General features: G+C 55.5%; 1 protein-coding gene across 11 annotated transcripts in view; it reads left to right on the top strand.

The window, feature by feature from the left end:
- Positions 1 to 564: 564 nt before the first annotated feature.
- The window catches only part of FRMPD3 (FERM and PDZ domain containing 3), a 65,449-nt gene continuing 44,805 nt past the window's right edge, over positions 565 to 21,208 (top strand). For 6 of the 11 annotated variants that reach the window (XM_075763390.1, XM_075763394.1, XM_075763391.1 and 3 more), the window contains exons 1-2: positions 565 to 843; positions 1,234 to 1,331. The gene's annotated coding sequence lies outside the window, so the exon portion shown is untranslated. The remainder of the gene's footprint in view (positions 844 to 1,233; positions 1,332 to 21,208) is intronic. The other 5 variants (XM_075763395.1, XM_075763392.1, XM_075763389.1 and 2 more) reach the window with 2 other exon arrangements.

Here is a 21,208-nt window from a genome sequence, read left to right as displayed (position 1 = left end):
TGAGTGGATGACGAAATGGCAAATGGCATTCAAAGAAAAGTGCCACAGGCAGAGGGGCTTGCAGACAGAGCAGGGCAGGCACAGCCATGGCCCTGAAACGGGCTGGTGCTCGGGGAAGGAGCCTCCGCCGCTGCAGACGGGTGGGTGCCTGGGCAGGCTGGCTCAGCACCCAGCAGCGGTGGGAAAGGCACCCGGGCTACTTGGACGGTGAAAGGGAGCAGAGCGGAGGTTTGCGGTGACTGCCAGCCGCTCTGCCTGCAGGCCTGCCTGGGCTGTCTCCAGTGATGCGGGGCTGGAGGGGGGGAGACCCAGCGGGAGGGACCGGAGGGATGCTTCGGCTGGGGATGGGGCTGGCGGCGAGCAGGAGCGCACGCCGCGGAGGCGTGAGGAGGTGGGCGAGGGACTGCTCCGATGACCGCTGATGGAGTTCCGGTCCTTCGGCACCCACCGAAGCGACCGTCCAGGCGCGTCCGGAAGGCAAAGAGGGGCCATGCCCGCCGGCTCCCCAGGAGGGGTCCGCCCGCCTCCGCCCGCCCCGCGCCCCGCCCCGCGACACCGCCCGCCCTCGGCCCGCAGAGCCGCGCAAAGCGCCCGCCGCCGCCGGCCGGCCAGGGGGAACGGGGAGCACCGAGCTGGGCCGGCATGGCGGGGGCGGGCGCTGCGGAGCGGAGGCAGCAGAGACGTCGCGCCCCGGCTGAGCGCTGAGGGCGGCGGCAGCAGCGGCGGGCCATGGGGGCGGCAGCGGCGGGGGGCTGCGGGTGTCCTGCCCTGCCCGCCCGCCGCGCCGCACCGCCCGCCTGAGGCTTCAGGGGGTTACGGAGGGAGCGACGGCGGCGGAACCAGGTGAGCCCTTGCCCCGGGGGGCGAGGGGTGCCTGCTGGGGTGCTGTGGGGCACGGCGGCAGGGGGACCCGTCGGTCTTGCGCTCCGTCTGAGGCGCTGCCAGTCTGCGGGAGTTAAGCTGGCTTCCCGTGGGGATGCGCTAGCTGGAGCAAGGTGATTGTGAGGAGGCAGGAGGCCTGCCGTCTCATCCCTAGCACTTTCTAACACCGTAGTGCCAGGCGGCTCTGTGTTTCCCACGGCGTGCCAGGAGGGATGTGCAGCTAGCTTCCTGGGATCTGGGTGCCCAGAAGCTGCTGGTAGCATGGAGATGCTGGAGCAGGGCTCTACCCTATCCTCCTGTGAGAGCCCGGGCAGCCAGGGCAGCTGGATACATGCATGTGGCCTTCTGCAGGCACCAGGACGGTGATGGGGTGTCCCCTCCCTGGCCATCCCACAGCATCATCTCCCTGTTGCAGCCTCGGTGGCCCCCAGATGGTGTATCTCCAGGAGGTACGTGCCATGATGCATGGGAGGAGGAATCGGGTTTGAGGGGCTCACATGATCTGAATCAGCTCAGTGCTGCTGAGCACTGCTCTCACCTGAGATGGCTTTCCCCATCTCCGGGCCCCTAGGCAGCACAAGGCTGCGCAAAGAAAGTGGAGCGCAGGGCAGGGAGCTCCGCCGCTGCCCCCCAGGTCACCTTGGCACTGTCCCGGGTGGCGATGTTCTCGGTGTTAGCCCCGTATCGTGGCAGTTGCTGTCACAGATTGTGGCTGATTGAGCTGATAGAACAGAGATGAACACACTTGGCTTCTGGCTTGGGGCTTGTTTGGTGGTTTTTTCCCTCATTTCCCTGCTCTAGAGCAATTTGGCTGGTAGAGAGATGTGGCTTGCTTTTGGGGAAGAGCAATTTGAAAACATTCACATCTTTCTCTTCTCTCATCACAACCAGTGAGCTGTGTGACATCTTCCACCTTCCCGTACCTCAGTTTCCCCATGTCTACAAGGGAAGGATGGAGGAGAGAAAAGCTGGTTTGCACCAGGGCGGGCTGGGATGTGGGATGTGCATTCTGGTGTGTGAGAGCCTCGCTGGGCACAAGACTGCCTTGAGGGCAAGAGTGGTTCTGGGTCAGGCCCCAGGGAGGGTGAGCCTGTGGCCCATTTCAGGGTGGAGACAGGTGCTAACAGCAGGGGAAGGCTGGCACTGCCTCTGTTCTCCGCAGAGCCCTGGGCAGGGTGCTTCCCTCTGCTTAGCAGCCCTCCATACTCATCCATACCCCTGTGTGAGCTGCTGGTATCCATGTTGTCCTGCAGCAAGGAGTTCACGCCACACTTGAGCAGCAAACAAAAAACCATCTTTTCCTTCTTTTTCTCTACAGTCTTTTTTATTATTATTGTTAAAGAAGGAACTGCTCCGATTGCTCCTCCGGTCATTGCTTGCCCAGACAGTGCCCTCTCCTTGTGCCTTTCAGCACTGGTGTGCAGCTGAGCCTACAGCTTCCTGCTCTCTGGCTGCTCGCTGAGGACCTGCTGCCATGCTAAGCCCCCCAGTGCTGAACTTTCCCTTGCATTTGCTAACATGCTGTCTGCCTCCTTCCAGCGTGGCTATTGCCACGCAGCCACCAGAGAGGTGGGGATGAGCTGGCACTTGTGTCTGTAAACAGCTGCTGGCTGGAGCTGGGCTGTGACGGTGCAGGGCTGCGGTGGGGTGGGGAGTGGGCTCCAGGGGCTGTGGTGGGGTGAGGAGCAGGCTCTGGGGGCTGCATGCACCGAGGAGTGCCTGGTGCTTGACAAGGGCATCAGCCAGGAACGGCTGAGCTCCTTGGACTGTGCCATGCTGCTGCAGGAGCCCATGGGGGAAAGCAGCCCACTGGGGCACCCTGGTGTGGGTCCATCTCCAGTAGCATGGCTGCTCTCCCAGTTTGGTAGTTCAGCGTGCTGACTTAATTGGCATAGTAACAGCCACCGTTCTGCTGCAGCACTGCTTCGAAGCCCCAATTTCAGTGTTGTTGCAGGCAATCACTGCGGGACCCATCCATGAAGGGGGCACAGGGTGCTCCTGGCTGTGTGCTCCAGCATGGGTAGCACCAAGCTGCTAGCGCCCCATGGTTGGAGCATGTCTGCCTCTTCCCAGGGCTTCAGCACCACTGGCACCAAGGGCTGTCTCTGCAACAGCCCTGGCTGTTGCGGCTTGTGCCAGTGTGAAGTTCCCAGTCCCATCCCAGGGGCCAATGCTGCTGGCTGCCAGCAGCTGACACGGCTTCCCAGGAGGCTTTCTCAGCATAGTGGATTTGGGATCGCTTGTTAAGGAAGGGCCTGTGGAGCAGATGCAAAACCACATCCTCTTTGTACAGTGGTGGGTGGGGGAAGAATGCTGGGGATGCAAGTGAAATGGGCTCAGGCTTGGTTCCTCTCTCTGTAAGCCAAGGAGCAATGCGCTGGAGATAAGACCAGGGAAGGGAAGAGGTCCCACCTGATGAGTTAGGATTGACAGAGACGCGTTGGCCTCAAGCTTTCTGAGGCAGGAGAGCAGCCTGATGCTTGCAGTGAACAACGGTGTACTTGTAGCAAGCTCTGGAGCTCATTTCTGTCTTGAAGTAAGCTAGTTCAAGCTTTGAACTGATGCCTAAAAGCCCAGTCTAGCACAGGAGAAGTCCCCGAGCAGGAAGCAGTCAGGAGATAAGGCGCTGTTTGCACCAGCCACCTACATGTTTTGTCTTACCGCCTGAGCTCGTGGGAGCTGACCTGTGTGCTGAGGGCAAGTGGGGAGCAGGGCTCTGCGACTTGCCCGTGGGTCTGCAGAGCTGAGATTTTGCCTTCAATTGCAGCCCCATGATACCAGGAAGATGCTTTTGTGGTTTGCTTGGCAGCTGCTTCCTGGCACTGAAAGACAAAGCCTCAAGTTCTCAGCTCTGCCTTAGCACCGGTCCTTCCCCTCTCCTGCTGAAATCAGCAGCAAGCCTCTCTCCCAATCCGTACCCATGAGTTCAGTGTCATTTGCCAGGGCAGCTCCAGCTCATAGGCACCATGTTTCTGTAGTGAAAAAAGTGTTCATATAATGATCAAGTCAGCTGCTGCCTTGAGCCTCCAGCCTGGCTGGAACAAGGCTCAGATCATTTGGGGGTCTTCCACCGAATGAGCCCCCCACCATCGCTGGAGCCTTGGGCAGCAGGCCTGCTCCCACCTCTCCTGCTGTGGGGCAGAAAGTAGCCTGAATCTCCCGTGGCTGAGTTGCTTTTCAATGCCACCTTCCCCTCCCAGGGCTCAGCCATGGCATCGCTGGGTGATGTCTCAGAGCCTGTGATGGGAGGAGGGAGGTGAGCTGATGTAATGGGGCCTTTTGCTCCAGCCTACCTAAACCAGAGTCTTTCTTCTTCTGTGGCTCCTGCTGGGAGTCTATTCAGATCCTTGTTGCTTGGAGGGCTGGAAATCTCTGATCTGGCTGAATATTATCTCATGGCAGTGCAGTGACAGTCTGTTGGCATGGCAGTACTGTCCTTTGGGTTCAGCAGTGCTTTCCCTTCTGTCATTCTCCCTTGAATGCTTGTAAGGGGTGGCTCTCCTCCACAGGGAGGAGAGGGATGGCTCCTTCACAGTCTTCCCCTGTGAGGCTGGGTGAGCTCTGCTCATCCCCTGCTCTGACCTGTTCTGGTGGGAGTTGTCCTTTCCCAAAAATGGAGGGCCAGAGGGGGGTTGGGGGAGGCCCTGCGTGCACCACAGCAGAGACTTCTCCTGCAGCCAGGACAAAGACATGGTGGCCAGGAGCTACCTTTGAGGGCTTGGCAGCCAACAAGCCTTCTTGACCCACTCAAAGTAATGATCAAAACACCAAGGCTGGGTGCGGGATGGTAGAGGAGCCTCAAATCCGGCACAGGCACAGCTGGACTCAGGGAATGCAATATCCAGTTTTAATTTGTGCATGGCACAGCGAGTGCTCATATGCATTCACAGATGAGCCTTTTCTTCCCCAAGGATGCACAGATCCTCAGCTGTGTAAAAATCAGCATGTGTCTGCTAGCAGTACCTTATGGTCCCTACTGGGTTTAAAGAGGCCCAATGCTCTGGTCTCAGGTCACAGAGGTGTTTGGCAGTGGAGTTGCATCCCCCTTAGAAGACGGGTCCCTGCACAGCCTCGTCTTGTTGTAACCTGGAGACAGACGGCCCAATCCATCCCCAGCCCAATCCATCCCTGCCTGCACAGCCTGAGCATGCAGGCCTGATGCCCAGTGACGTTGGGAACACTTCTGAACTCCCCCACTGTTCTCTCCCTCTCTTTTAAATTAATCAGGAGCTGGCCTCAGCAGCCAGTCAATAGTGAGATTTATCTCTTAAATAGTATTATTGATTGCCTAGGAAGCCTGGTTTTGTATTGATAGATACATACACATGCAGACAAGCCCCGTGCCAGGTCCTAGTGGTGAAAGGCACAGTGTAACGTGCGGAGATGGCTTGTCGCAGGTGGACCTGCGTGTGTGTCCACATGAGGGAGGTGCAGCTCCCCATCGGAGAGCAAGGTGAGGCACCCCAAGGTCTTTGGGTACAAACCTTTTCACACATGTCCAGCATTATTGTGCTGCCTTGACCACTGCACCTTTCTTCCTAATACATGATGTTGCAATGCAAACACCTCTGCCAGCTTGCATTGCCTCTTGATTTGCAGGTAGGATGCTGTATCCATCCTTAGGAGAAGATGTGTAGATGTCTGCCCGCAAATTGCAGGTCAGTGACCCTGCAGGGATTCTCATGTGGGAGACTTGGGCTAGATGTGCGAAATGAAATCTGCTGTAGCATTGCCTGGAAGGGCCAGCTGGAGAGGAAGATGGATGAGACGGGCTGGACCTGTCCTGCCAGAGAGGGTTTTCCTTTGTGTCGCTCCCCAGGCTGGTGGTGCAGGCTGTGAGCCGACACGTGCGGGAAGTGTGGTGGGACCAGGGTCAGCTCTGAGCAGGTGGAGCAGTGGGAGTGTGATAGTGGAGATGGGTCACTGCCATGTCTGCTTGGGGAAAGGCAAAGTGTGCTGCTGCTCTCGAGCAGTGTCCCCCTATGTAACAGGGAGCGAGTGGAGGAGGGTTCCCATGGGCTGTGGGGCCTTCACCGGCTTTGTCTCCTCAAGGCTCAGAGTGGCTCTTGTCCCTTGGAGGTGGCAGAGTGCTTGCAGCAGCTGGAGTCGTGGCACTCTGCTCAGGTTTCCCGTTGCCTAGCTGCCTGCACTGTGCGCACCTTTGTAGTGGAGGCAGCCCCTAATGCGGGGGGAGTGGGTGTTGGTAGCACTGTAGGAGAGAGGCTGGGGACTGGAGTTGTGTGTGAATTGAGCTGTTGTCCTTTTAGTTTTGGGTAGCACTGCTAGACTTTCCCTGAAGCAGCACCATGTGCTGGGAGCCTGGCTACCCTGTCCTCCAGGGTCGTGGAGCACAGCCAAGGTGCAGTGATGCTCGTGAGAAGAATTGCAAAACCTCTTGCCAGGTTTGTCATAGCAAAGTTCAGGCTTTGGCCATTTTGCATTGGTGCTGCAGAGCCCTGCTCCCCAGCCTTGCCCAGGGCTGAGAGCCCTCCGGCTGCCACAGCAGCAAGCCTTACCTTGCCACATATGCTAACTCACACTCACCCCATGCAGCATGACAGAGCCATGTGGCCCCATGTCCCATACCTTGTGTCCAGCCTTGCTTTGGACTGTGCTGCCTGATGCTCTGCTGTCTCCTGGGATTAGCTAAGGCTGCGGAAAGCACCAGCTGCATTGGCATACGCAGCTGAAACAGCACAGATGATCCATAGGGTCAGGTCATCGAAGCCTGGCGGATAGGGGCTTGGAAGACTTGTGTGTGTGTGTGTGTGACTGTTCAGTTAATCAACAGGCATGGGAAATTCTTGGGTGCTGTCATGCCTATGTGTAAGTGCATATATTTTTGTGGTGTGTGTGTGTATGTATATGTATGTAGCACTATAGCATCCTGCTACTGTTTGGACCCCGTAAGCATTTTTCCAGACAATGTCTGCCCACAGCAAGCACCCGGTCACCTGATCTTAGCAAGCCAATCTATGCAGGGATTGCAGGAAAGAACAGTTGGGGTTTTATGAAGCTGGCATAATTTACAGCTAAAATAGCACACCAGAAATATGTCCAATCCAATCTCCTTTGTAATCTTGTTTTCATTTAAGCCTCCAGGGTGGTGATGGGGGGAGTAAGGAAAGCAAACTGTGAAGGGAGTTTATTACCCATGCCAGGGAGATTTGCATGATGCTCTGTACTGAATGACCTCAATTTGCAGAGGTTAAAGCTGGCTGTTGTGCTCCCCAGCTTGAAGGGGTGTCTCTTGCCTGTGCTGGGGGCCTTGGCTGGAAGTCCTTTTGCAGATGGCTGTGTGGTGTGCTCAGGACCATCCATGCTGTAGAGCTGTCCCAGTGCCTGCTCCTGTGACCAGGCAGAAAGAGCAATGGTGACGCATCAGTGACTGTTGTGTTTGTGTCGGCCTGGCCTGCTCACTGGGAAAAGGAATGAAATTATCCCACTGCCGCTGCCTTTGCAGGTTGCATTTCTCTTTAGTTTTCAAGCCACATATTGTCCCAGATCTCCTGCCAATAGCAGGGAGTGAACTGATAATGCAGCTGCTATTAATAAAGCAGCATTGTTACATATTCATACCAACCAGACTTCTAATTCTACAATATTTAAAAGAAAAAAAACCCCGCAGTGCTGCACTGGGGTGATGGAGGAAGGCATCAGGTGTGATGGTGTTGGAGATGCATTTCACCAGCATTGGCAGAACCTGCTCCCCTCACGTTTCTTCTTTTGGGGATTCCCACGCTGAGCTGGCCCTGGGGTCCTCACCCACCTTCCCCTCGGCCTTCATTCTCCCCGGCAGTGCTGAGCTAAAAGGTGGGATCCCAATGGTGGTTGCAGGATTCCCGGCGCGCTGTCACTGCAGGGAAATGGGAGCAGTGCGAGACAGGGGAGCGCTGAAATCAGGCGGGTGGGTTGGCAGGAATGGCTCAGTGCTCTTCTCCATTTTATGTAGAAAATTTCACATATTATGTAAATTAAAAGGCAAAGTATGGAAAATCCGGGTATAAATCTGGGATGTATGTATGTTTGTACAGTCATTAGAGAGGAAAGTATACCACAGAATCGTGGCCAATGGATAAATATACTTATGCTGCCATTCCTGCAATAAAATATGCTTTTTGTCATTGCTACAGTATAAAAAAAGTAGTCTCCAAAACTGTAGCAGCATTTTATGGTAAGCCATAAATTGGGAGAGATACCTAATTATTCATAGAGTATTATGGAGGTCTCGGTAAATGACTTCACCATTAAGGCTGCACCGAGACTTGCCCATAAAGCAAAACCCTCTCTCCCTTCTTAATGATTGAATTCGGTGTCCGGATTTGGTCAAATAAATCTTGCGAGGCCAAGCACGTTTTCTGTGCACACTGGTCTGGAAACTTGCCCTTACCCTCTGGCCGGGAACGTTTTGAAAGCGCAGCTGTGCGATCTCCGAGTCCTCCAACAAGCCCTGCGGTCCCCGAGCCTTTCCTGGCTCTCTCGTCCCTGGTGCGTGTTGGAGCTGCTCCCATCTCAGCTCAGCTTCCTTCGTCTCCCAGCACATGCCAGGAAAGGGAGCATGGTTGTTCCGTCAGGTTCCCAGCACTGGCAGCGCCAGGAAGCAGGCTGGCATCGAGCCCTCCCAAGAGCAGCTTTCAGTTGTTGCAGCAAACAGTTTCCAAGCAACTCGGAGGATGCTGGTCTAAAAGGACTCTTGGTAGAGGCATGTAATATTAACTGGAGTTATTAAAAGGAGCAATGCTAAAAAGGATGTGGGAAGGGCAGCCAATGTGGTGTAGCCAATATCCTTCTGCCATCACTCATATTGTAAGTGCTATAACAAATCTGGAGGCATGTCTCAGCTGAAATGCCTACAGAGGCTCGGCAAGACTGCAGGCAGCTCTGTTTCCCAGCCTGGTCCTGCAAGTGCTGCGGGTGGGCAGGATACAAGGCACTGCTGTCCTGCCAGCTCTTCAGCTGGGCACTGGGACAGATGCAGAGGATGCAGAAGATGTTGTCCCTGCTCTAAAGAACTAGCGTCTCAGGCCTCCATCCAGCTTTTGGACCGTTTCTGAGCAGATCTGTTCCCTGGCATTGCTAAGCCTACAGTGAGTGCTGCTCATCTGGGAACAGGTGGGAGAAGGCCACTGGGTGGATCTGCCTGTGCTGATCTACAGCCCCGCTCCATGCCCTGCCATGCGTTTCCTCTCTGGAGGCTTAACTGCTCTTTCAGGTCATATTTCCTTGCTCTGCCTCTCTTTTATTTCCATTGTTTCAATGTTCCCTTGCATCCTGCGCCCATTTCCGTCACTGTCTGCAGCCATCTCTGAGCATCCATCCCCCCCTCTCTTCATCTTTGTTGTTGCTTGCTCCCGTTGACTTTGGGCTGCAATGGCAGGGCTTGCCCATGCAAAGAATGGGGACTGGTCAGTACTGAGAATTACCATGCAGCGCTGCGTTCGGGTGGAGAGAGCAGCGGGAAGGCACTGTCCACAGGCACTTGAACGAATCTGTCCCTCCATGGGGAGCAGTGTGGAGATTGCTCTCTCCATTCCTTTACAAGCACAAGCTGGAAATGCTCCTTTTGCTGCTACAGCTTGTTGGACTGGGGAGATCGGTGGGGTGTGGGCAGCTGAGGGGTTTGGCTGTCTGCAGAAGGCCCCTGTAGCATTGCTGTATGTTCATAGGAGGAGGCACAGCAGGATCTCTGCCTTCATCCCCATCATAAAAGCACGAGGAGGAGTGCTGGGATGCTTCCCTACGGCCAGTTGGCATCAGTGGGAGAGGCCAGCATCATCAGCAGGGCTCCTTTCAGGTTTTCTGAGCTCCCAGGAGCCTGAGCCTGAGAGGAGAGACCCCATGGTGGGCTCACCAGGATGTGAGCTCTGATCCCCAAAGCTAAGCTCTTTCCTTGGCAGAAGGAGTGAGTGAGTGTGGCTGGAAGGTGACAGAGAGCTGGGAACAAGTCCGCCTTGTCTGCACCAGAGGCTGGAGCTCCGATCCCACTGGACAGATCTGCACACTCCTCTATAAACCATCTTTGGTGAGAAGCCATGCAGTGCCAGAGTGCTGGAGCAGTGTCCTGCTCTCACAGCACTGGCAATGCTGCAAACAGATCTGCCACCCTCCCTGCCTCCAGCTGCCCACAGTTGGTGAATTAAGGCTCCATGTTAAGATAAAGGCTCGGCAACTCCTCAAATCCAGACCTTGGTTTGGATGCAGGGATGCCACAGCAGCAGGGCTAGGGTGCTGGGGTCAGCCTAGCAGGGTTGCTGGTGGGGAGGAAGGTGGTGGAGCAGCCTGCAGGATGCTGAGGCAGGCGGGAGTGGGGTGCTGGATGGGAGGGAGGAGAGACAAGGCACTGCCACCCGGTCACTTGTTCCATTGTGTAGCAGTCGAGGCCAGGCTTGTTCCACCTGAAGTGGGTAGAAACTGAGGTTAGTCCTGCTGGGTGGACTGGCATTTCTAGCAAGCCCCTTGCCTCCCAGCAGAGCACAGGATGCTTGATTTTGGGAAAGAGTAAGAGAGTTGGAGTTAATTGAGAGAAGTCAGGAGCTGCGTTGGTAGCAGGTGGGATTACTGGTGTCACGGGGGATCTGCAAAGTGCCTGTGCTCTTTGCTGTGGTTATGCATAGCAGAAGACATCTGGCTTTTCTCACCTTGTCCACAAATTTAACTTTCTCTCCTGAGGTGGTATGAGCTCAGGACGGGGCGGGGGGAGATAAGGAGGAGGTGGTTTTTTACTGATCAACAGCAAGTCCAACACATAGGTTGTTGTGAGCAAACACCAGCATTGCAGAAGTGCTGAGAGGCCAAACATGGCTTTCCGTGGTGGAGACCTGCCCAAGGGAAAGGTAGGGGAGGGGCTGGTCAGCCGAGCAGGGGCTTGCGGACCAACTGGGAGTGACATCCATCTCTCCCTGAGCATGGGAAGAAACTCCTGGAGTCTGCAGATATCGTTGAGGTACTCAAAATCTGGAGATGGATTTGAAGAGGTAGCTGCTGTCATGGTCCAAGCAGGCAAAGTCAAGTCCTGGCCCTCAGACAGGCATTTCATGCTGGAAATGGAAAAGGCTCAGCTGACATTACAACTCTTCCTGATGCTGGTTTGGGTTGGGCTTTGTCATGCTGGCTGAGCCCCTGGGGTGCCCACCTGTACCAGGGCAGCAGCTGAAGGAGCCACATACCTCCTGGGCAAGCGATACCACCAGTCTACATGTGGCACCACCTACATGTGCAATAGCTGCACCAGGCTGTTCACAAACCAACTGTGCTGGAAAGGTGGCCAAAGAAGGGCTGTGACAAGAGGAGGGAGGGCAGGGTCTTCCCTCAGCACCAGAAGCACGAAGGGCTGCCTTGCAGTGTGGGGTCCCATGTGCTGGGACAGCTGTACCATCAGGAGCAGCCAAGATGGGGCTGGCCTGCTGCAGTCCAGAATCTCCTCCTCCATGAAGCAGACTTTACAAAATCTGGGTCCCCACCCGCCCTGGAGCACCAGAGGAGATGCTTCACTATCTCTGGACAGACAGTGCTGGCAGTGGGAGGGGGCCACCAGTGCTGCCCACAGAGACGCTTGCACTGGGGGACTTGCTTCTGCCACTGGCTGAGGAGGGTGATGCTGGACTGCAGGACAAGTGCAGCAGTGCCTGCACTGCTACCATAAATCTGCCTGGCATCAGAGCATGGGGACAATGCGAAGAGCATTTCTGCTGACTTATGGTTTCTCTGCTCCATGGGGATAGGAAATAGCATTGCGCGACTGGCTCTGCTGGCATTTACTGTGTCATGAGTTGTCCTTCCTCCCCGTGCAACATCAGTGGGACTTGGCGAGTGACTACTGCCAGGCAGGTGAGCATGCGCAGGGCAGGGACCAGCGTGCCAGGAGCTCAGACTCGTGTAAGGGTCTGGTGGCTTTAGCAATGTGAGAAGCTGTTGTTCCTGCTCAGGGTTGCCACGTGGTTATGGCACAGCAGTATCAGCTGTCCCTGTATCAGCTGTCCCTGTTAGACCCACCTTGCACCAGGGAAAAGGTGTGAAATGTGCCGCCGCTGCTGTGCTGCCTGATGGCCCTTGTCTCACATGCATCACCCTCCATCCTTCCAAATCAGCACTAGATCCTTCCAAAACTGCCTTGCTTGCAAAGCTGAAACAGCTTTGCAAGGGTCATCTGCTGCCGCCAATGGTGGCACCACACTTGTGGCCCGCTCTGCTTTCAGCAGCAGGGTAACCATGCTCACCCTTGTGGCTCTGGCACCAGCTATGCAGCCCACTCAAGGGCTTGGTGGTGCAAAACTGACCCACTGTGGCGGCAGATGAGACTGGAAGAAACACAGAGCAGAGAAGCACAGCCAGGACTGTGCAACAGTGGGTGCCATGCTGAGCCCCTCTCCTCTCAAGCAAGTAATGTCAGGCCTTGGCAACACCATTGCCTCTGTGCCAAGGAGCATGTGCCAAGGCAGGGCAGTCCCTGCCTGTTGAATCAAGACTCACAGGTCCCCCCTTAGCCCTCCCCTAACCAGCCTCCTGCCTGCCATAGTGGCTGCTGCCATCCCAGCCCATCCTGAGTAGCCCACGTAGTTTTTTTCCCCAGCCCCATGCTCTTGTTGCCTCTTTCAACACCTCCTCTCCATGTGAAGCTGAGTCTGGCAAGTCCAACCCATCACACCACAGCAGCGAATGCCAGCTGCACAGGAGCACTCGTGGGGGAATGGGAAGCAGCAGGGTGCCCCACTTCGTGCCTGGTTTGAGGCATCCTGGCAGCAGCATCTTAACCTCTGTCTCTACATGCTGGGTCTCAGTGGCCTTCTCCTTCTGTGCCTTGGTTGTCTTAATCTTCCAAGGAGAGCGATAGTAATGGCTCTGAAGTGCTTTGGGAGGAAAGGGAAATGCCAAGCACTGTCTCTGCCCCTGGTGTGATGGTCAGTGGGCTGTGGTGGCCTCCTGAAGCCCCTCTGCCCAAGGATGCCCCTTTTCACCTCTCAGCACTTTGAAGAGACATGATGCTGCTCTTGGCTAAACAAATTTTCATTTTCCATAGCTCTTTTCCTTCCTACTCAGCATTCAGGGAGCATCGTTTTGGTAACCAAGGTATTTGCATAATCTGTATTTTGTGGTAATTGCTCCCTTTCAGAAGAGATGCTTATCATTCCATCGGTTTTTGGGGAGCTTTGTGCTATCTTTGAGGCCAGGTGAGGAGATGGTCCCCAAAGGGGAGTGGCTGAATTGCTGTGCTGTGGCTCCAGGGATGCGTCCCCCAGGGCAAGGAGGCTCAGGGGAGCCTTTTGCCCACAGGCTCCTGCACCATCAGTGATCTCTTGTTGCAAGTCCCTTCCTTGCCCCATGCCTCAGTTTCCCGTTAGCCCCAGAACCTCCGAGCTGAGAGGCGGAGGATTTTCTCATGCTGCACACCTCCATGCAGTGGGACACAGGGTCTCCACCTCTGCAGGAACTGCCTTCACAGGGCTGTTCCCTCTCTCCCTGATGTCATGGCATGGAAAAGCAGCTGCTGGGAAACGCTTTGTGGCACTTCAGCAGCTACCAGAGCAGTGGAGCAGGACAGGAGGCAGGGGCTGTCACCCAGCCACGGGAGGTGCCACTCTGTGGGAACACCCTGGCTTTCTGCCCTGTGCCACCGTGACACGGCACCCAGGGGAGCAGGGGGTCTCGGGGGCTGAGCAGTGGCCAGTGCCTGGCATGCCTGCCTGCTGCTCTCACCCGCCCAGCAGCATGACTCACTCCCCGAGCAGCAGCTCCCACGTGGCAGCGTTTCTAAGAGACTGAGGAGATGTCTCCAAACGGCAACAGCTGAACAGGGAGCCCAGGTCCTTGTCCCCAGGACCTGGGTGAGGTGTGCGTGCTCCCGCTCTGCCAAGGAGAGCCGGGAAGTGGCTGGCTGAGGGGCAGGATGCCTGCATCTGGGGTGGCAAACTGGGCAGCTTGCGTTGGAGTAGAAAGCAGCAAAGCCTGGACTTGCCCAGCATTGGCAAAGGTTCGAAAGGCTGCAAGGAGGCAGTTGCTTGCTGGCTGGAATGTGGCATCGAGCAAGGGAAATGCCCAGCTCCAAAGGCTCAGTCATTCACAGCCCCAGACAAGGAGAGGCAGCCAGCCAGTTCTCCGCAGGCTTGCAAGCTGGCTCTCAAGTTTGCTGCCCATTAAGCATGGGAAAGCAGAGTCTCTTCTAGTCTTGAATTATTTCTCTGTCTTGCTCTCGCAAAACCCATGTGAGCTGTCCACAAGTCCTGGGATGCCTATGGATCTGGGACAGGCAGCAATGCAGAAACCAGCCTGGCCTGCAGTGCAGAGGTTAAACCATCCCTGTGCTCTCTGACTGCAAGAGCATCCTCTTCCAGGCATCCAGGCAGCATTGGTGCTGCCTGACCTGACTGCTAAGCAGGGGCTGAGGTTTTTCACAGCACCGATCTCAGTGTCTGCTGAGCTGCGCAGTCCCCCCATCCTTCTCTGGGTGGGAGTGGGATGCTGCATCTGTCCCTGCTCCCCTATGCCGGCATTGCTCCCAGCGTGGCTCTGCCATGCAAAGTCAGCTCCTCTTTATTGCCTGCTCCACCCTCCAGGCCTTGCTTCTGCACTGCCATCAGCCAGATAGTGGAGGCTGCTCCTGCCCCAGTACCGATTGTCTCCCTGGCTGTATTAAGTCTCAGTTTATCTATATAAAATCTCACATCAGGCTGGCAGGTAAGTCTGTAATCACTGTCCCTCCTATCATGCTGGCCTCTCCTCTCTCACTGCTAGTTTGATATCCTCTTTAGGTTTAATCTCCCAGAAGTTAACATTGTCTTTGCATTCCCCAAGGAACAATGCTGCTAAATTTGGATCCCAGTGCTGGTCTCTATGAGAAGCCCTTAATTCCCTTTCCCATTAGAGAGATGCCCAGTTAACAACCCCTCATGGCTCCTCTCCTGGTCCGACTCCCTGCCGAAGTGCTCTGGCCACAGTAGCTGGCTGCGTGCGGTGCAGGGGCTTGGTGGTGGGGAAGCACGTGCCCTCTCCTCCTTGGCAGCTCTCATCTGGCCCCAGTGCCCGGCTCTGGTGGAGGGTCCTCCCATCTCCAGGCAGTCAAACCCAGGACTGAGTGAGCCTGGGGTGCTGGCACACTGCAGCAGTGTTTGCCCCACACCTTGCAGACCCCTCACTTTGATTCCTTCTGGGGTGAGGCAGGTGATACTTCCCACATGAGGTAGGGCTTCAAAGCACTTTGCACCCAATGCCTTGCCTCAGAGACCACATGGACCCCATGGAGGTTTCTTTCTGCAGCCCCCCCGGGATGCAGCTCATTACCATCTCACGAGCAGGGGTAGGGGATGGGATGTGGGGTGGGGGGAGGCTGCACTGGGAGCATCTCCCAGGCTGTGGGCTAACCACTGGCAGAGGATCCTTTCTTTGGGTTAGGCAGAGGACGCTTTGAAGTGGTTTGGTGCTTGGTTGGTTTTTGATCTTTGGGGTGGTTTTTTTTTTCCCTCTCTTTAATGGGAATTGTATTCTGTGCTTGGAGCAGCTGGTAATTCTCCTCCTGGCTGCTGCCATGTCACCTCTGAGCAGCTCTCGTGAGACTTCTCTTTCCACTGGCTGAACAGAGAACTTGAGCAAGAAGAGCCTTGGGTCTGCCCTGCTGTAACCGTACTGATTAGAGAGACGTTTCTGAGAAGGCATTAGATACCTGGTCTTGCCTGGGGTGGGGACACAGAGAAGAGAACTTGTGAGCAGCATCCCCACCCTGTTAGCTGTGATTGTCAACCTGGAGGTCTGTAAGATCCAGCCAACACAGCACAGCATGTGCCTCACTGATGCTTAACAGCAATAAAATGCTGTGGTCTTGGGTTTTGGTTTTGTTTGGGGTTTTTTTTTTTTCAAAAAAGTGCTTTCTTTAGTCAAAATCCTCTAGTCCCAGAGGAGACTCAGGCCTCAGGTGGGTGAGGGAAGATGTTCCCTGGAGAGTTGGGGCCAACCTGGAGCTGTGGGTTCCTCTGGGGAGGGAAAAAGACCTTGTGGCTGCAGGAGAGAAGCTGGATGCTCTGGTCTCAGCTCCCATCCCTTGGCTCTGTAAAAGGAGGATGTTGGGGTTTGTTTTGTCTCAGTTCTTCAGAGGAGATCTTTCTATGGCAATGCCTCCCCTTGCTGCATGTTCGCGCAGGATGAGATCCAAGTTAGATAGTCTCCGCTAACACTGATACTAATAACTTGCCTGTGTTTACCTGCCCCCAGCAATATTCTTGCAAATGAGGTGTCAGCAGGGATGCTGGCATGTGTGAGCCACTGCGTGTGGGTTTTACAGGACCAATAAAGCAAGGCTGGGGCATGTGGTCAGGAGGAATCATGCTGGCATCCAGCCGGAGAGCCAGTGGCATGTAGGAAAGATCCATCTCCCAGGCTGGTTTGAGAAGACAGCGTCTCAGCACTTGCTCCTTCACCTGGCACTTGTTCAACAGAGGGTCCTTGTGGAAATGGCTTGAACTTCATGTGTGCTAACCACAGTTCCTGCAGGCTCCTCTGCTGAAAGGTAGCAACTTGTTATCCAAGCTTCGGTGCAGGCTGCTTCTACAGGAATCGCTCTGCCTGGCATGAAGAGCAAAGGACAGGTATAACACCTGTGGGTCTTCCAATCTCTGTGTGATTTGGCTGCAGAGCCCTGCTCCTGCCTCTCCATGAAGGAGCTGGGCCAGATAAGTCTCCAGTCTCCCAGTCTCACACAGGGTGTAAGCGATGTCCCCAGCCACAGCTCCAGGGAGACTGGGAACCATCTCTTAGTTAATAACACTGCATCTCTGCCTCAGTGGCCCTAGACCCATTTGGAAACTGCCCCTAGACCCTGAGCGACTTATGGTCTGTAGCCTCCGATATACCTCAACCACTACGTCTGCAGCAGCAGGACTGGCAGGGCTGTAAGAAGGTGACCAAGGACTTGGGAGCATCTCGTCTCTGTCCTGCAAATTTGTGGTACCACTTTGTTACCGAAAGTGCTGCTGTGTAATCCATCCCCAGTGTGCGAACTGGCTGGCAGGGAGCTATGCCTCTGGGAGATCTGCTCCTCCCTCTGCCATGGGCACTGGCTCCAGGATTTGCAGATGCTCTGGGTCAGAGGGTTTTGTCTCTCCTCCTTTTTAATTGCAACAAGGATAACTGGTTTTGTGGTTAAGCACTAGTGCAGGAAGTCTGTGAGCTCTCCTTCCCCCCTGGCACCCATGCAGCTCCCTGCCAGCAGTCAGGCATGACCAGAGGCTCCCCTCCCCCCCCACAGCTTGGAGGAGCTGACTAGCTGTGTGCCGAGAGGGTGCCAGAGCATCCCAGCATGTTCAGTGAGGAGAGGTCTACCTTCCTCTGGCTGCCTGCTGCCCTTCAACCTCCTCGTGACCCCCTCCCATGCTTGCAGAGAGCCCATTATCATGCCTAGTTAATGGGCAGGGGGAGAGGTTGGTTTGTCTGGATTTAGCACCAAGATGGTGGGCCTGGAGCCCAGCTCCTCTTTCCTGAGGTCTTGCATGCACTTCTCTCGCAGGGCATCTCTGCCCAGCAGGTGGCTTTCTGAATTGCAAGATTTTGAGGGTCTGTGACTGACCTTCTCCCAGGTTAGTGGCCTTCCTTCCACATGTCCTGGTGGCCTTCCATCCTTCGTGCTTCACTATGTAGGGCTATTATGAAAAACATTCCCCTCCCATGAAGGCTTGGCCACTGCTGCTGTCATCGCTGAACCCCAGGGCTGGAGCTGAACCCCCACATTGTCTGTTCCCACTCCTTGGGAGGAAGCCCCCCCAGCTGGATATCCATCCTAGCCCTAGGACAGAGCTTGTAGCTCCTGTCTCCCCATGACAACAAGCTGCTGGCAGCCAGGAGGTATTAAGGACAAACTGGCTCATCTGCTGAGAGCATTTGATTGTTGTTGTTATCATTTTGATTACATTTTTTTTATAGGTTAGCAGAAGGATTTTAATCTGGATAGTGAAGTAGGAAATGGAAGAAGCTGTGCCTGGAGTTCACCAAGGAGGCGGCAGGGCCTGGTGACTCCTTGTCCACATCTCTGGAAGGTGATTTTGATGCTCTCAGCCAAACTAGGAATGTCAAGGAGAGGCGTTTCTGGCCTGGCCTCACGGGACTGCAGCTGCCCCTTGTGTTATGCACAGTCCAGCTGGTGCCCAAACGGCCAGTGGTGCTTAATCCCAGCCTCACAGCTGCCCAGAGCTGGTCACTGCCTCAAAGCATCAATCTGAGCAGGCGGAGGAAGAGGCGGCAAGCTCCCAAGGCCAAGCTTCAGCTCTCCCTTCCGTTTCTTATGACTCAGGACAGACCAAGTCATATTATGTGTTCCTGCCAGCAGTTACAAATTATCATTCACAAAAAGTGCCAAGGTGACAGCTGTGGAGACCATGGGCAGTGGTTTCGCGTGCAGATGAGAAGCAGCGTAGATTCTGGCTCTGCCATGCTCTCTGGATGGTAACGTGGCCGGTGTCAATGGACATGGCTGTTTAAAGAGCTGCCACTGCTGTGCCGGGCTGTGCCACCTCTCCTCCGAGGCTTGGCCGCTGCCTAGCAGTGGGTTCGACCTGCCACAAAATGGGTTTGTTTCAATCCCCCTCGATAAAAGCAAAGTAGCAGATCTGTTTATTTCACACTGCAGTGGCTTGAAGGCACAGACGGGAAGATAGCGTGTGGCAAGGGAGGGAACGTGGAGCGGGGCTGCATCCAGGGGACTCCGCCAGCCCCACCAGGGCTGGCGTGAGGAGTTGTTTTGCCCCATCCTGAGCTCTCCATGTCACCACCAGCTTCCTCACTGGGGACATGTTTCTGGAGGGCTCTTGCAGTATGGGTGTGAGGTGCCCTGGGGCTGTCACACAGGACTTCCATCACTCCCCCTGCCATACCCACAACCCCAGCCCCCTGCCCCCTGTGCCAGCCCCAGCTCCAGGTGCTCCAGTGGCAGCCAGTTGGTTGTTTCAGCCTGATGCCATTGGTCCGTCACGGTCTGCAAAGCTTGTGGGCAGTAGTCTGTGGGCATCCCGCTGCAGGAGAAGACGTACAAGAGGCCAGGTGACAAAAGCGGTGGCGGGCGCCCCTTGGCTTAGGGGGCTGTCCAGATAGGTAATGGAGGGGAGGCAGCACTCCCACATGCTGGGGGCTCTGCGTGCTGCAGCATAGCAGGGGTGCCACAGCCCCGTGGTGGTGTGGGTTGCAGGGCACTGTGCAGTAATTTGTTGCAGCTAATGCTGTGTGACAGTTTGACAGGTCCTCCTGGGACAGTCAGAGCTGACGTGCCATCTTCAGAGCTGTCACTCTTTGGCTTCCACACTACAGTGTTTGTCATAAGCAGGCAGCGTGGGTAACTCTTTCCCCCAGTGTTTAAGGAGTGAGAAGGGCTGTGGTTTTATTTGCATGTCCTCAGGAAGATGCTCAGCCCCACATTAATCGGCACTGGGCTGTATCCTCCAGAGAGATGGAGCTGGCTGGGGGGAGGGCAGTGAGGAGGGGAGTCTGACATCCCCCTGGTCTGAGGAGGTGATGCACCTCCCTTAGAAGATTCAGGGCTCTGGCAGGAGCTGAGCATTGCCATGCCCTATTCTGGGGCTTGCCCCTGCCCAGGTCCAGCAAGGGGGTTTGCACCCACTTGGGTGAGCCATGGCTGCTGCAGCATACAGTGCTTCTGGCTGGGGAGCAGGTGGGGATGGTATCAGCTCCTTGGGGCTGGGGTAGCGACTTCCAGGCTCAGGAACCTGCTTTAGGAAGGAAGGGGCTAGAGATGCTCACGCAGGGCTCACCCAGAGAAGGCGCTCCTGCCCAGCCCCACAGTTAACCCTGGAGCCGGATGTGGAGTTTCACATGTAAAACACAGGAGCAGGACATATTGCTGCCTTCCCTGTCCCCCTGAACTTGACCCAGGATGTAAGCAGCATCCTGTACGGGCCACTGTCACCCTGTCAGGAGCTCTGGGGCATGAGGTGCCATCACAGACCCAGCCAGGGGGATGCTTGCGGTCCCATGCCTTCCATTTTTCTGCTCTGCCACGTGCTCTTGATGCTCTCCAAGAGCAGTGAGGCTCCCAGTTCTCAAACCCTTTCAGTCTCAGAGAGAAACAAACTGGGAACACTCACAGCAAAGCAGAATTACTGGCATGTCTGGAGAGGCAGGGAGCTGGAACAAGACAGGCTCTGACAGCTGCTTTCGGGAGGTCTGTGAGAGCCACGCACAGCTCGCCCTGCAGAGCATCAACCCCCGTTTTGCCTGGCTGCCTTTTGGTATGCACAGCCTGTCCACATCTCTGGAGCTGCCTGGCTCTACCTGTCCTGGCCATGAAATGCTTTTGGGGTGGGCGCTGGAGCAGCAGCCAGGGGCTGCTCCCTCGTGGGACAGTGGCTGAGCAACAGGGACACACTGGTCCCGGTGGTGGGGCTGGGAAGCAGCATGTGCTTCCAGGCTGAGTCATGCTGAGGATTGTGTCTTGTTTCTTGTTGAGAGTCCAGATACGGTATTCGCTCAGCAGAAATCAGCTCATCATCCACCTCTCCCCACCTGTCTTTCTGTCCATCTGTCCGCCCCTCCCAGCTCCTTCACGTAGCAGCAGAGTAGCATTTGTAGGGGAAAAAAAACCCAAACAATGCTGCCTGGAAGATTTGGGTTGCTCTGCAGGGCTGTAAGGTCAGGAAAGCAAAAGCTGGTGCTTGCTATGCAGAACAGGGAGCTGGCGTGCCAGGCAAGCAGGTACCTACTCAGCTGCAGCTGCGAGGGCCAGCTTTGCACCGGGATGGGGGCTTGCATCCCTGGGAAGAGGGAAATGATACTACCAAGGCCAGAAGGTGATGGTAGGTGTGCAGGGGAGATCAAGGCACATTGAGCTCATGGGTAGGACTTGATGTTCCCTATGAGGGCCAGCCAGACAGTCAGAGCTGTGGAGGGGCACAGGGCGCCTGCACTGCTCTGTGTCTCCTCGCTGAGATGTCTTTGTTCGGCTGCTCTGTGCCTAGGTTATTTTAGCTTTGATTTAGCTCTGCAATTGCCTTGGCTGAAACTCTGTCTTTATTGTTTTCAGTCTGCAGGAGCATCATTGAACATGTCAAAAAGATAAAGTGGAGAAAAGGAGAGGGAAAAAAAAAAAAAGAAAAGAAAAAGAGGAGAGCAGTGTGGTTGGTGGGGAGACTTGTGCCAGTTGTGATCTGCCAGGGCAGCTGGCTGCTTTGAGCACACACTCCCTTCCCAGATGCAGCTCCTTGCCCTGCTGCCTAACTCCCTCCCTGCAGTCCTGTCCCCTTCTCTGCAGGGCTGAGACACCCTTCTGGGCATCCCCCTTCCCTTCTGCCAGAGGGGTTTTTCCTCTCAGCAAAGCTCATTTAGGCTTAGCATCTGCCCT

Source organism: Balearica regulorum, chromosome 11 (assembly GCF_011004875.1).
Source record: "Balearica regulorum gibbericeps isolate bBalReg1 chromosome 11, bBalReg1.pri, whole genome shotgun sequence".
Classification (NCBI taxonomy): domain Eukaryota; kingdom Metazoa; phylum Chordata; class Aves; order Gruiformes; family Gruidae; genus Balearica; species Balearica regulorum.
This window is presented reverse-complemented; position numbering and strand designations above follow the sequence as displayed.